Genomic DNA, 12,896 nt, shown 5'->3' on the forward strand with positions numbered 1-12,896 from the left:
TCCTGAGAGACCTTTTTCCTTTGTGTGTATTAAGTATTGTATTTCTGCCCTCTCTTAGGCTTTGACTAACAGGTTAGTGTATAGGTTAAGTCTTTGTGTTGCATAGGCAAGAAGCCTGGATCACTGCTCCTGTGCTTTTAAACCAATAGCATGATGGCATGCTGTTGTTGCTGTTGATTCTGAGACTGTAATTCAATAGCTGTTCTCACTGTGCATTTCAAACAAGTAAAGTTGTGCGACTGTAAGTTATTATGAACTGTTTGAGAGGCATTCTAGAAGTTATAAGTAATAAGAATGGTAAGTCCTTATGGATGATCAACTTCTTTTTTGTGCAATAGCAGTGTTTCGGCATCAATAAGATACTTCTACTGCTTGAAAACAGTAATTGTGTATACTTAAACATCTATAAACATCTTTGATTATCCATAAAGACTTGGAATTACTATAAGTTATTATGCAAAGTTAAGAAGCTATGTAAAAAACGTCACATGATTTAAGTCAGAGAAATCACTTCTACTTTTGTAATGATCCTGCTCATGATTCTAATTCTTTCATTTTGTTTGGTGACCCCCTCCACGGTGTAGTGGTTATAGTGTCCACCTGGAGAGCAGAAGGTCGCAGGTGTGATCCACAGCCACACCTTACCAAAAGACATTTAAATATGGTACCCAGCTTTTGAGGTAGTGGTTGTAGTTGCAGGCTATGACAAGATCTGTGCATAACTGGAATACCATGAATATTTGATATATATGCTGGATGTCAGTGTGATTCTTGCTCCCTTCTGGTAACCATGGCAAGAAGTGCAGTTGTTGTCCATCTTTTCATCTTTGTTATGGTGTTATTGTACTGTCATATTCTTCCCATGAAGAATTATTACAGGATTCATGATGTTTCTGCTAATGAATCAAGGAGAACAGGAACACCATATTCAGTTTAAAAACAAGTGTTTTTTCATTTGATTACACGTTCCTTTGAATCTTATGGAGTGTGAAAAATATTTTTTGAGTGACATGTTGGTGAATCAGATAAGGATGATGTTTCAATACGAATTCTTGTATCATTATCAAACTAGTACCTGGACAATACAATAATCTGTATGGAGGACAACGATACAAGAATCTGTTTTGAAACATTGCATCATGTGAATAAAGAAGCTGTTCATCCCGAAAATTTGTCCATATCTGAGAAATATGGTTCTACTCTTCTATTGTTATGAAAGCTGTACATGTTGAACTTGAAGTTCATCTTCAGGGAAGTGAAATAACACAGTCGGTCCTCATCCTGTACTTCCACTGCAGGGTAGACATGAAACAATTGTTTGGCTAATTGAGGCTTTACTTTATCCGCAAGTGATGTTTGGAGCTGGCTGCCTGTAAGGGATGGAGGCTGGCACAATCAATATCTGCTGTCTCAGACATCCTTAGTCAGGTACCAGTCTCGGTTATCCATTGCTGCTTCCATGGTGGATATTAATATGGCTTAGACCAACTTAGTATTAGTCATAAAGTTCCAATAGGGAAAGTGAACACTGTGGGAGACCTATTTGCTGAATCTTTCATCAGACTTCTGCTGATATTATGCTTACTGTAATTCCCATTAGACATAAAATGTATCATTATAGGGATTTGTATCTGGGACATAGAGGAGATGTATCTGGGACATAGAGTTTATTTCTCTATATCTTAAGAGCAGGTGATATAATGTTCTCATAACAGTTTCGTTGATCATGAAGTACAATTAAAATATATATCTAGGATATGTAAAAACATAGTCTTTCCAAGTATGTAAGCAATCTATGCTTGAAACAGGCAACTAATGGGTTTAAGTGGTTAGGCTTGTTGACTTGTTTGACACAAGTGATTCTATCCCAGTTAAGCACATTGATGCTCATTCTGTTGATCAGTGGATTGTTTGGTCCAGACTTCATTATATAGTGTAGCCATATAGTTGGAATATCGCTAACTACAATGTTAAACAACAAACATAAGATATGTTTGCAGAATTTCTGCTGCAGGCAAGATAGGTAAAATTTGCATTACATACACTAAATTTTCCAATAGTCTGTATGAACATTAATAGCTAAGAATTGCAATGCTTCTTGGTATAAATCATGAGGTATAAATAAATGCTTATCTGAATTTTGTGCTTCAAGTGAAGTATAAATATAGGCCAAACTATATTTCAGTTTTGAGACCTGTTTCCCAAAAAGCTTTAGACACAGCTAGAGTCCTGGACCCAGTTTCACAAAGCACTATGACTGTCATAAGTCTTGGCTAAAGCATAGGAGGTATGACAGTCATACTTATAGCACTAAGAAAACTTTGAAATCATCAGCCTGACCCAGGCTGGAACTGAGATGTTACATCTTTATAAAAGGATTATTCTCTATCAGTTATGTATTGATGGACATAAATGCACTTTGAGTTTACAGAGACAGAAGGTGCTGCTTGAACAACTTGAAGGAAATCTGTCGGACAGCCAGTTTGACTAAGTTTGTCATAAAGTAACAAACATGTGATGTTTATGATGTATTTTGATGCATTCTCAGAAAGTTGAAATAAGGGTGGACATTTGGGACAAAAATGAAGGTGGAATCTCAGCTACACTAAATGTCGTCTTGCATGCAGTGGTCAGCAGACATGTTACTTCTCAAAACAAAGCTTGCATAAACAGTGGTATATTTAGTACCATGTGATGACCTGTGCTAATCATTCATTTTGCTTCACAAGTTAATCATGAAGCTTCCCATTGGTTTGCTGTAATATTTCTGTATGTACCTGAGTAAATGATGGTTATAACATGAACCATGCTACTCCGTCAAGATGATAATTGACGCTATGTTATGTTAGTAGGAGGGTGTCATCATTTAATTTGTGAACTTATTGTCCTGATGATACTATAGGATTGTCTTCCAGGTTTGTATATTGTAGTGTATGAATGTGTAATGATAGTATTGTATTATATTGTATTAGTTGTTCTTGTGTTTGATAACATCCCATTGTGATATGTTTGGATGTATGAATCTTTGAGTACAAATGTTCCTGCAGTACTTGGTGGCACCTTGTGACTTGTTCCATCCTTAGTTACCTAACTATAAGGTATGATTTTAATGTCCTTAGGAATGATATTGTTAACACAATTTATTCTAACAATTGGTATTCTCATGGTTGATTTCACAGATATTTTCTGTTTTTGCAGTGAAGGCTCTTGGAGACTCATTAAACTGCAAGGTCATAGTGTTTCTGCTATGAACATCATGGCACTAGAAGATAAAATATTTAATATTCTGGCAAAAACTGAAATGTTTTGCAAATGTTCATGATAGGTCTTTAAAATACATCAGTTCTGTGCTATAAGGCATTGGCCATACTTCAGTTTCAATTCACTGTCTTGAAAGTTGATCAGATAATGGTGCCAGGAAATATTCATCCAAGATGCTATCTCCCTCTCTACTGGTTTTGTAAGAGAGAGCTGGTGTAAATAGCCTTCTGCAGAGCAGACTTTGAATAATGAATATATGTTGATGATTACTGCTGTAGAGTTAAGGCAATCTGTCACTTCCAGTTCATGTCTATTTTTGTGTTATGTGAATGATTAAATTGTACATTGCCTGCTGGATTCACGTCGATCCAGGGATATTTTCCTGAAGATGGCATGAGAAACTTAATTTGTCTGCATGAGTGAAATAGACCTATTTATTTAAGTACATTCTGTATTGCAAAATACTAATTTTTTTAATGCCATGGCAAAGCTGGTGAAGCTTAGCACATTCACTGGTCATTATTTTAGAAGATTTTCATATACTATTCCACTTGGCATATCTTGCTTTCGTGTTTTGCATATTCAGAATCCATTTAAAAGTACAGTGCTTAAATGATTGCATTACATAAGTAGTTTTAAGACATCTCTTCAATTCAAATAAAATCTGAGCTATGGTGAGATGAAATGATGTTTAGCTTAAGTTATTTTGCTCATATGACAATGTCCATGCATGTGTATGTGTGGCTGCTTGTACTAGCTCAAACTTAAGCTGGTTATATTGTATTAGCTAACTGAGATACTAGCACTATACCACAGTTAAGCATAAACATATACAGACTCTGAACCAACCAGTCCTTCTTGTACCCATTAATGCTGAGCACCAGGCAAGGACCAACAAGTACCATATATTAATGTCATTTGGTATGATGTGAGTATTTTGAATGTGTGACCTTCCAGTCTCTGGACGGAAACTCTTACTACTACACCCACAGCTGCAGTTAATTCATATTTGAATTACAATTGGCATATTTGTTCCTAAGTCATATATTTGTAAATTATATATTTAAATATGAAAATAACATTTCAAAGATAATTTACACTATAAGTCTGGTGAACTTTGCTGGTGGTATGAGCAAGTTTTGAGGAAAACTGCCAAGACAGCCCTAGACTTTAGAGTCGACTTGCCCCAATAGGGCTTTTGACATTATTAGATTCTAATATCGTTGTGAGAACTATTGTAAGCTTGGCTTACTCAGAAGTTTGGACTTAAGACTAAAGTTGAAAACTAATAGACTGACTGATTAGCTGACTGATGGATCTCAGATAGGCAGTACTAGCTGACACATCTCAAATTAAGCAGTACTTGCACTAGGTCACAAGATTAATAATCAGTTGCTTTTGTCCCTTACCTCAATGCAGAATGAGGGGCTATGTATTCAGTGGCATCTATACGTACATCCCAATTCTCATTAACACGATATCTCATGAACTGTCCTACGCGATGTCATCAAATTTGGTGACAGCCTTCATTGGAGCATTACTCAGACAGCAGTCAATTTGGGTGACCTTGTCTTTATTTTCAAGGTCACCACAACTCTTTTCACCATATTAGTGGCAAACAAATGTTATTCATAAATTTTATGAAACCTGTGTCTATTGAAAGATGTGTATGTATATGATTATGACATTGATAATTGCTTTTAGCAATGTACTTTAATTGTTAGTTGATTGCTGTTTATTCATTCTGCCAATGTTTGTTCCCAACAGTCATTACATTTCACTTTCAGTCCTGCAAGGACATCAGACCTATGAGACATATTCTATATATTTTGTCATGCTCATTCTTGTCTGTTTTCTGGAACATTTTATGGGGCCATTATCATGGTTAGGTTAGCTTATATAGATTTATTCCGGCAGAGTAAATGGAAGTGCATAAATATCAAATATATACATGATTGATTAGTCCTTACTACAACTAATATTAGATACAGACCTAAGATTGATTAGCTCAAAGGATCTCAAGCCTCATTTGTAGAGAAATGTTGTCATATCACTAGCTCAAGAAATAATAGTTTTGCTCTATATCTGGACAGAAATATTGCTATGTGATAACAATGTTGGGTTTTCAGGTTAGATTTCATTATGCAAGACGTGATCAAACTGCTCAGGTTGTCAGGCTTGGTGACCCAACTGAACACCACATTTACTCTTGAAATTGTTTATATATAGGCAAGATCTGGTGACAAGCTTGATTTTGATTTCTAAGGCCAAGATGTTTGATTGCATGGTTGCATCCTTAAATCATGCATGGATCTGCTTATGGTTTTAATGCCTGAATGGGGTATATTCAGGGTATATTCTTACTCTATTCACCTGATGTAGAGTAAGAATATATTCTGAAATGTCATGTCCATCACAATAAATAACATGACATCCATAAAATTCTTGCCTTTATATGTATCACTTCTAAATGCCATTCAAAGACTCTATCAAGCAGTAGCATTGTTGAAACCTTTCCTTTTGTTTTATTAGAAGTTTAAAGCATTCTATTCAGAATCTAGTAGACTGTATTTTTCATCTTTTAGTGAGTGTGAACTCTCTGACAATTATTTCATGTCTTTGAAAGTGATAGAACTATAGTCATCATCCCCATTTACTTATAAACTGAGCTGATGCCTATCCTCACCTTTATGGGAAGAGTCAGGTGAACACTTGATGTATTTGTGGGGGCTGAGTGGGAGTATTGACGAGCAAATCGGAAACTAGTCTCTCCAAGACACAAGGTATATGTGATCAGGCAGTGTGAATATAATATTGATAAAGGAATTGATCTGCTTCACATAAACACATTGTTCTGTATTGATCTGGTTAAGTGTTGTACATAAAACCATACTTTAGAATGAATAACTTAGGTAGTTATTGTGTAATTTCATCTCTTTCTTATCTATTACTTTGGTTGAGTAAGTTTGAAAATTTGTAGCTTCATTTGTCATTTGTGTATTAGTTGACAGGGAATAAACACTCTCAAAATACTTATTCTATAACATATTGTCGGAATATCTGAATCGTATTGTTGTTACAGTTAACAAAGTGGTGGTTGTGAATAGAAATGTAATGAATTCTGAGATTCTGAGGACTCTGATGATCTTTTCAGCAAGTAACTCTTCAGATTGGGTTACTGAACAAGACACCAGAAACAATCAAATAAGGGTTTTGTCTAATCCAGTTAAGTTGTTTGAATTTTCTGGTATCAGAATCATTGAACTTAATTATTGATATTATCTATTTCAAATCTATTGACGTCTCTATCAAAACCTTTCTCTCACTTCCAGATGTTGTAGGTTTGTTGTTTAATGTTGCTCTTAGCAATAAATAGTATTATTTATGATTAATATGAATGTGATATATAAATCTGAGTATGCAATATATCCAGTATCTAGCTGTTGGTGTACTGATGGTAATGGATGACCTTGACTCTTGGATGGAACAAATGCTACCTAGGTACCAGTTTTTTTTTAATCTGTCATGTGTCAGATGTATTTGTGCAGCTGGTTTTCAGGTGCATATACATCAGTGTTCTTTGCACTTATTTGGGTAATGATAGATAAAGTGATCTGTTTCTCAGGGGAAGTGTCTGTAGGTTAATAGTATAGATATATGCATTTGCTTCCTAATACCACCTATTGTTAAAGGTTTGCCAAAGACTGGTAGAATTTTAGGTTTCTCAGATGTTATCGGTATTTCAGGAAGAAAACTGTTACTGTTGGAGAATCGTGTGGATTGTTTTGTGTGATTGGGTGAGTGTGTAATGCATTCCTGGTACATTTCCCTGCAATTTGTATCATGTTATGTCCTATTTCACTGCCATAATGTAGATACTTGTGGGTAAATTCATACTGTCAAGAGCGTGTTTTGATCTGAAATCTGCTTTTCCATCCATTACACACATTTTGGATCCTAAGGCATAACAGTGAACTGTGCTCTGTTTGCTCATATCTAAAGTGATCAGGATTGATGAGGTGGTGTTTTTCATTGATTTTCTTGTAATGAGGCAGGTGCTGACCTCCAGGTACATTTATTTAAGGTTGAATAAAATCGTTAATGTGGCCTAATTTAACCGTGGATGTAACATGGATATAGAAGAAAGCAAGATCTAAAGCTGGCCATCATTATACAGACAGGAATAGAGTTGATAATACTGCTTGCACGGCTGTAGTTGACATGTTTTGAACAGGATCACTGTGGTGTAGGATTATTGTTTTATATAAGAGTCTTAGTGTTGTAGGAGGAAGTCCAGCTTCACATCAGGGATGACATTCTCTTTGAAAAATATATTTCAGGATTTAGTTTTGGAGGATTTTACCATATGAGGACAATAAAGAAAGAAGCTTACCTGCAAACTGAAGGTCAGGGCGTGTGTTGAAGTCAGAGCATGTGGCCTCACTCTTCAGACATGTATGGTGGATTGGAGGATTATGAACGCTAGCATTGATTACAGGAGCTGCTTTCGCTGTGGTCACTGTTTTGCAGCATTAACCTTCTGCATGGCAATAGTTTTCAACTTGTGCAATAGTTTTGTGATCGTATAAAACCAATGTAATTGGATTAATAGTCAGTGTGATAGAAATGAATTAAGTTGTGCTGATTTTTTCCTGTCTTTCATAACTGAAACCAAAGAGAAATAACTCTGCTGTGAAGTTTTTGTTATCTCTATAAATTCACACACTAATGTTCTTGAATTTAAGTCTAAAATGTAAGTTTTACTGTAGTTGAAAGTAATGGTGACTGTTGAAATTTTACTCTTGACACCAATACTGGCAGTTTCGACTTCTTTTCACTATATTACAGTTGTAGTGCAGACAGTTGCAAGCTATTTGTAATTAAGGATATGTGAAAATGAACATGTTACAAAAATTCAAATAATGGATGTTGTTATGTGGATGTTATTAGAATATCTTATATACTACTTTATAAATCTTTATATGTATTTATAAATCTGAAGTCCTTCTGAAATACTTTAAATGCTTGCTCACCATGAAGCTACGAAGCTGTGCTTACCACTGTCTACTTTCATTTGTCAGTAATTAATCTGGGATAAGGAAAATACAATGAGGTTATATAATTGTAGCTTAGCCTTTTGACTTGTTTAAGCAGGGCAACACACAAAGTGATGAGTGCCAGGTCGGAGTTAACGGGTTAGCCATGTGGGCTACTTGAAAATGCCATGTTGGCATAGAGTGACTTTCAATGGATGGATTTATGTGATCTTGTTCCATTAGGAAGGAGTTTGAGCACTTGGAACAGTTGTATTGTTGTGTGATTATCAAAGTTAGACATTTTAGCCATATTTAATGCTTGTTTTCCACAATTGTACATATGTTTAGACTGCTAGTATTAAAACAGCTTTTAAAATTGTTGCATGATCTCTTGACTCGTAAGAATATGTAGGTTTATATCCTTAACTTGTGTCACTAAAAGCTACCAAGTTTTGAACAGTTTCCTTCAGTAATGAAATTTTATGATTCAAACTCATGTGTGTAACTCCCTCTTTGTTTACTGGACAGTCATTGAGCATGTGTCCGTTCTTCTCAGAGAAAATTAAAATTCAAAATGACAAAGGAGCAGGTTCTTCATGAAATTATGCATTGTTAGAATAAGCTGTTATTAGGCCCAACTGTTGGCAAGCTGGCAGGTGAGATTTCCACCTTTTCTGAATAGAAATAAAACAAAACACTATTACTTATTGTAAATGAAGTGTTTGATGAACACAATAGCCACTAATTAGAGCCTCAGGGAGTGCTAGATGGCAATTAGGTTAGGAGTTACTTCCCTTGTTTCTCCTGCCCTCGCTTACAGTCTTGGATCAATATCTGCTATAGATTCAACCAGTTTCTACCAAGCCTCCCTACATTCTATGAATATTGAATGCAACCTCAGCCTCATTGTAATGGCAGCCATGTTTAATTGACTGACGTTGGTGCGTTGGTGGAAGTCAAGTTTTCCGCCATTTGTGACAGATCGACATCCAGTGCAACAGACTGAAGGATTCTAACATATTTCACAACTCAACACATTTTAGAGGTGCCAGACTAAGCAGGAAACTCTAGCTTGAAGGTATGGGCATAATTTATTCTTGACTAAAGCCAGGAGGAGGTTATATATAGTCTGTGTTTTCTGTATTTCCATATGTCTGAAGATTATGTGTCTAGGTCTTCTGTTTGTATTAAATGTGACATTGAAGTAATTCATTACAGGATTGTTTTAGCTATTTTTCACAGTTATAAACTGTTTGAATAATTTCATACTAGTATGTAGAGTAGTTGATTGAAAGCTGATAGATTTGGAAGAACTGAAAAATGACATTTGATTCAGGGACATATGTGGTAATCTCTTCAATGAATGGGTCAATTGTGAACAAGTTGTTTTATAGATCCAAGATTATAGTTCCTAAAGGCATGTAACTGGGCTACAAACAGATTGTTAAATGTTGTCTGCCATTGATACACAATGTTACATCTGTTGGAAGTATATCTTTCAAATGGGCACAGTTAGGGTATTGTTGTAGTTAATGTGTTAGCTTGTCCCATTGAAAGGTTAGGTTCGATTTCAACACTGGTACAATGTGTGGAGCCCATATGCACTACCTCCAGTAATGATGTTGGTAGAAGTTTTTGACAAAGATGTGAAGACATGATCACTCACTCACTCACTCACAGATTACTTCTATGAAATTCCTGAATTGATTCTTCGTTCCATATGGTTGCCAGGGTAACTAACCTGATAATGGTTATGATGTGCGACATGCCCGGCATTCTGGAATTATGTCCTTATATATCAAATCTTTGCTCATGAAATTATCAACCATGGTATACTGAATGTCAACGTATTTACTTCAGTGGATGTGTTTGGGGTGTATATTTGATCCATATGTACCAATATGTCTAGTTACTGTTACGATCAAACAAGGTTCATAAATGAAGATGTCGCTCTATACCGGTAGCTTTTATTGCAATTCTCAAAAGTATGTCACAGAATTCTTGCCACAATCATAGATAAAACCTGTAGAACATAAATGAACATGTAAAAACAAGTGTGATTTGAAGCTACATTTCAGTAAAACATATTGAAATAACTAAAATATATGAATGGTCAGTGATATTCCAGTTTTAAATGTTGGATCTGTGTACCATGTATGATTTCATTTGTACCCCTGTATACTCTGCTGAGTCTGAGATGCCTACTTAATAGGTCACCTGAATACTGCTTGCCAAAATGGTGTTGGCATCTTCAGTAGCTTCGTCAGAAACAATAAACCTGGAGGAGGTCTATGATGTTTACCAGTTACAGTTCACCTATGTAATTGGAAAAGGTGAAGTAAACCAACTGATATGAAGTATCTACAGATAAACTGATCCCCTGAAGAGAGGGTATTAAATCAACATGATGTTCACGGTTACTCACTTCATTCAAGTTACATGATGTACTCACATAGGTGGATGGGTTCAAGCACTGAGCCACATCACTGGTTAGGTTGAAAAATATTGTTTGATCATACTTATCCCATCTCTTTGTTCCTATGTGATTGTGGATATTTAATTACATCCCTGGCTTCCTGTACATCAAGAAACATATATACTGTACTGTTTTATATGATCATTATCTTCAAGGAGGGGCAAGAACTAGCCCAGAAGAAACCAATAAAGAACTTGTAACATTTGTCTTGTATCTCTACACCAATTTCTAAATGCCATTGAAGAACTTCATGTCATGTATTGAAACATATTATTTTCAGACAGCAAAGTAACAGTAAACATTGCGTGCCTTTTCTACAAAAATTATCATGTACCACTAACATATTTCAGAATGTTGTTTGAAATAGGTAAAGGATTGCAAAAGACTTAGAAAGTATGTGTAGACTTTAGTGGAAAGGTATCGATATCTGTCCCTACACGTATGTGTATTGCTGTACAAGTCAAAAACAAGTTCATTGTGAGAACACATGACAGATGTTTAACAAAAGCTGAAACATGCATTTGAAACAGTCTGTAGCAACGATTCAACATATAATGAGGCAATTTATAATGAGGCATCACCTCAGATGAGGTACAACTTAAAGGTGTGAGCATATGTAATACTTAACAACTCCCAATTACAATGCAGAAAAGGAAAACATGGCTTCTATATTCTGTTCCATGTTGGGCTTCCAGATTTTTCCTTCACCTGCTTCACATGTAAAGATAACAGTGGCTGTCATCTTATAGTGAGTGTTGGCTTTTATGTGAGCTATATACTGTTGTTTTTTGTACATGTTCCCATATATTATGACGAGTGATTTCAGCTGCATATATTTTGTGACACGTTCATCAATATGTCTGCACTTCAAAGTGGAAGTTTTTACATCACCAATCATTTAACATTAAAACCTGTATAACCACACATATTAGACAATAAAGTCTTTATTTGGGACCATTCTATACCAAATATTGTCTTCCCTTCTCTGAAGGGACAGGAATATGATTTCAGCTAGTTGAGATATGTGGCTACTTGTCATGTTCTGCTGTCAGTATTTGGCAGATTAGGGATTATATCACAACATGATTTGCTTTAAAGTAACATTGTGAAATATCTGTTACAAGTATGTATTAGATAAACTGTACATTGTATCTCTGGGATTTTGAAGATTCACCCTGTTCAATACCTTACTATGACTGTTTATATGCAAGATCCCTTGTTCAATACTCTACATACACAGCACCTCACTGATCTCAATGTGCAGGTGCTCCTTGTTCAGTATTCAACAGAGCCACCTTCCAACTGATCTTGCCCCGGTGCTTCTCCTTGACTGACTGTCGCACTTGCCTCAACAAGTTAGCATACTATTCCCCATTCATTGTTCTTCCTTTTGGTAAGTAATCTATGTGGATGACGCCTTTGTTATCCCAGAAGACTGTCTCCATTGCCTTCTGCACTGATCTGGAGGCTTTGAACTTTTTGGTCCTGGGAGAAATGACATGTTTCCATTCCATGGATTCTTGTTTGCTCTCAGGATCATAGTGGTGGATCCAGGTTTCATCACAGGTTACTAGCTTAAAGTGAAAATCTTCTGGATTCTTGTTGTATCTGGTTAGCATGGAGTTGTTTATGGTGACCCTTGTTCGCTTCATTTCATCTGTAAGCATTCTTGGCACCCATCTTGCACACACCTTAGATATGACGAGATGTTCATGAAGAATTGTCTCGATGGATCCGTGTGAAATGCCTGTGGGTCTCCTCTAACTCATGTAGTGTGATTCGATGATTTTCCAGCACAAGTCAATGTTGTCCTGACTAGTGCTTGTTGTTGGGCGACCTGGACGGGGGTCATCTTCAAGACTCTCTCTACCATGCTTAAATTCATTGACCCATCGTTTGATGGTAGCAGATGAAGGGGAAGACTTCCCATAAACTGCTGAAAGCCTTTCTTCAATGTTCTTCACTGAGTTTCCTTCAAGAACTAAAAACTTAATTACTGCTCTAAACTCAATTTTATTCATTTTCACTGCCGTGACTGGGGTCTCTTTCTGTCAATGTGAGCTGTTCAATAACTTCTGAGAGTAGGATACCAAACCTTATATATCACATCAGCTACACTCCAA

The 12,896-nt window shown here is 36.0% G+C and overlaps 1 protein-coding gene across 7 annotated transcripts in view; it reads left to right on the plus strand.

Moving 5' to 3' along the window:
• Positions 1-12,896, plus strand: part of LOC137290411 (ras-related protein Rab-3) — a 60,065-nt gene that overhangs the window by 14,902 nt on the left and 32,267 nt on the right. Inside the window, exon 1 of one of the 7 annotated variants that reach the window (XM_067821330.1) lies at positions 9,116-9,375. The exons of 5 other annotated variants lie outside the window; for them this stretch is intronic. The gene's annotated coding sequence lies outside the window, so the exon portion shown is untranslated. Of the gene's footprint in view, positions 1-9,115; positions 9,376-12,896 lie in introns of those variants that run through there. One more of the 7 variants, XM_067821332.1, reaches the window with a different exon arrangement.

This window comes from Haliotis asinina, chromosome 7 (genome assembly GCF_037392515.1).
Source record: "Haliotis asinina isolate JCU_RB_2024 chromosome 7, JCU_Hal_asi_v2, whole genome shotgun sequence".
Classification (NCBI taxonomy): domain Eukaryota; kingdom Metazoa; phylum Mollusca; class Gastropoda; order Lepetellida; family Haliotidae; genus Haliotis; species Haliotis asinina.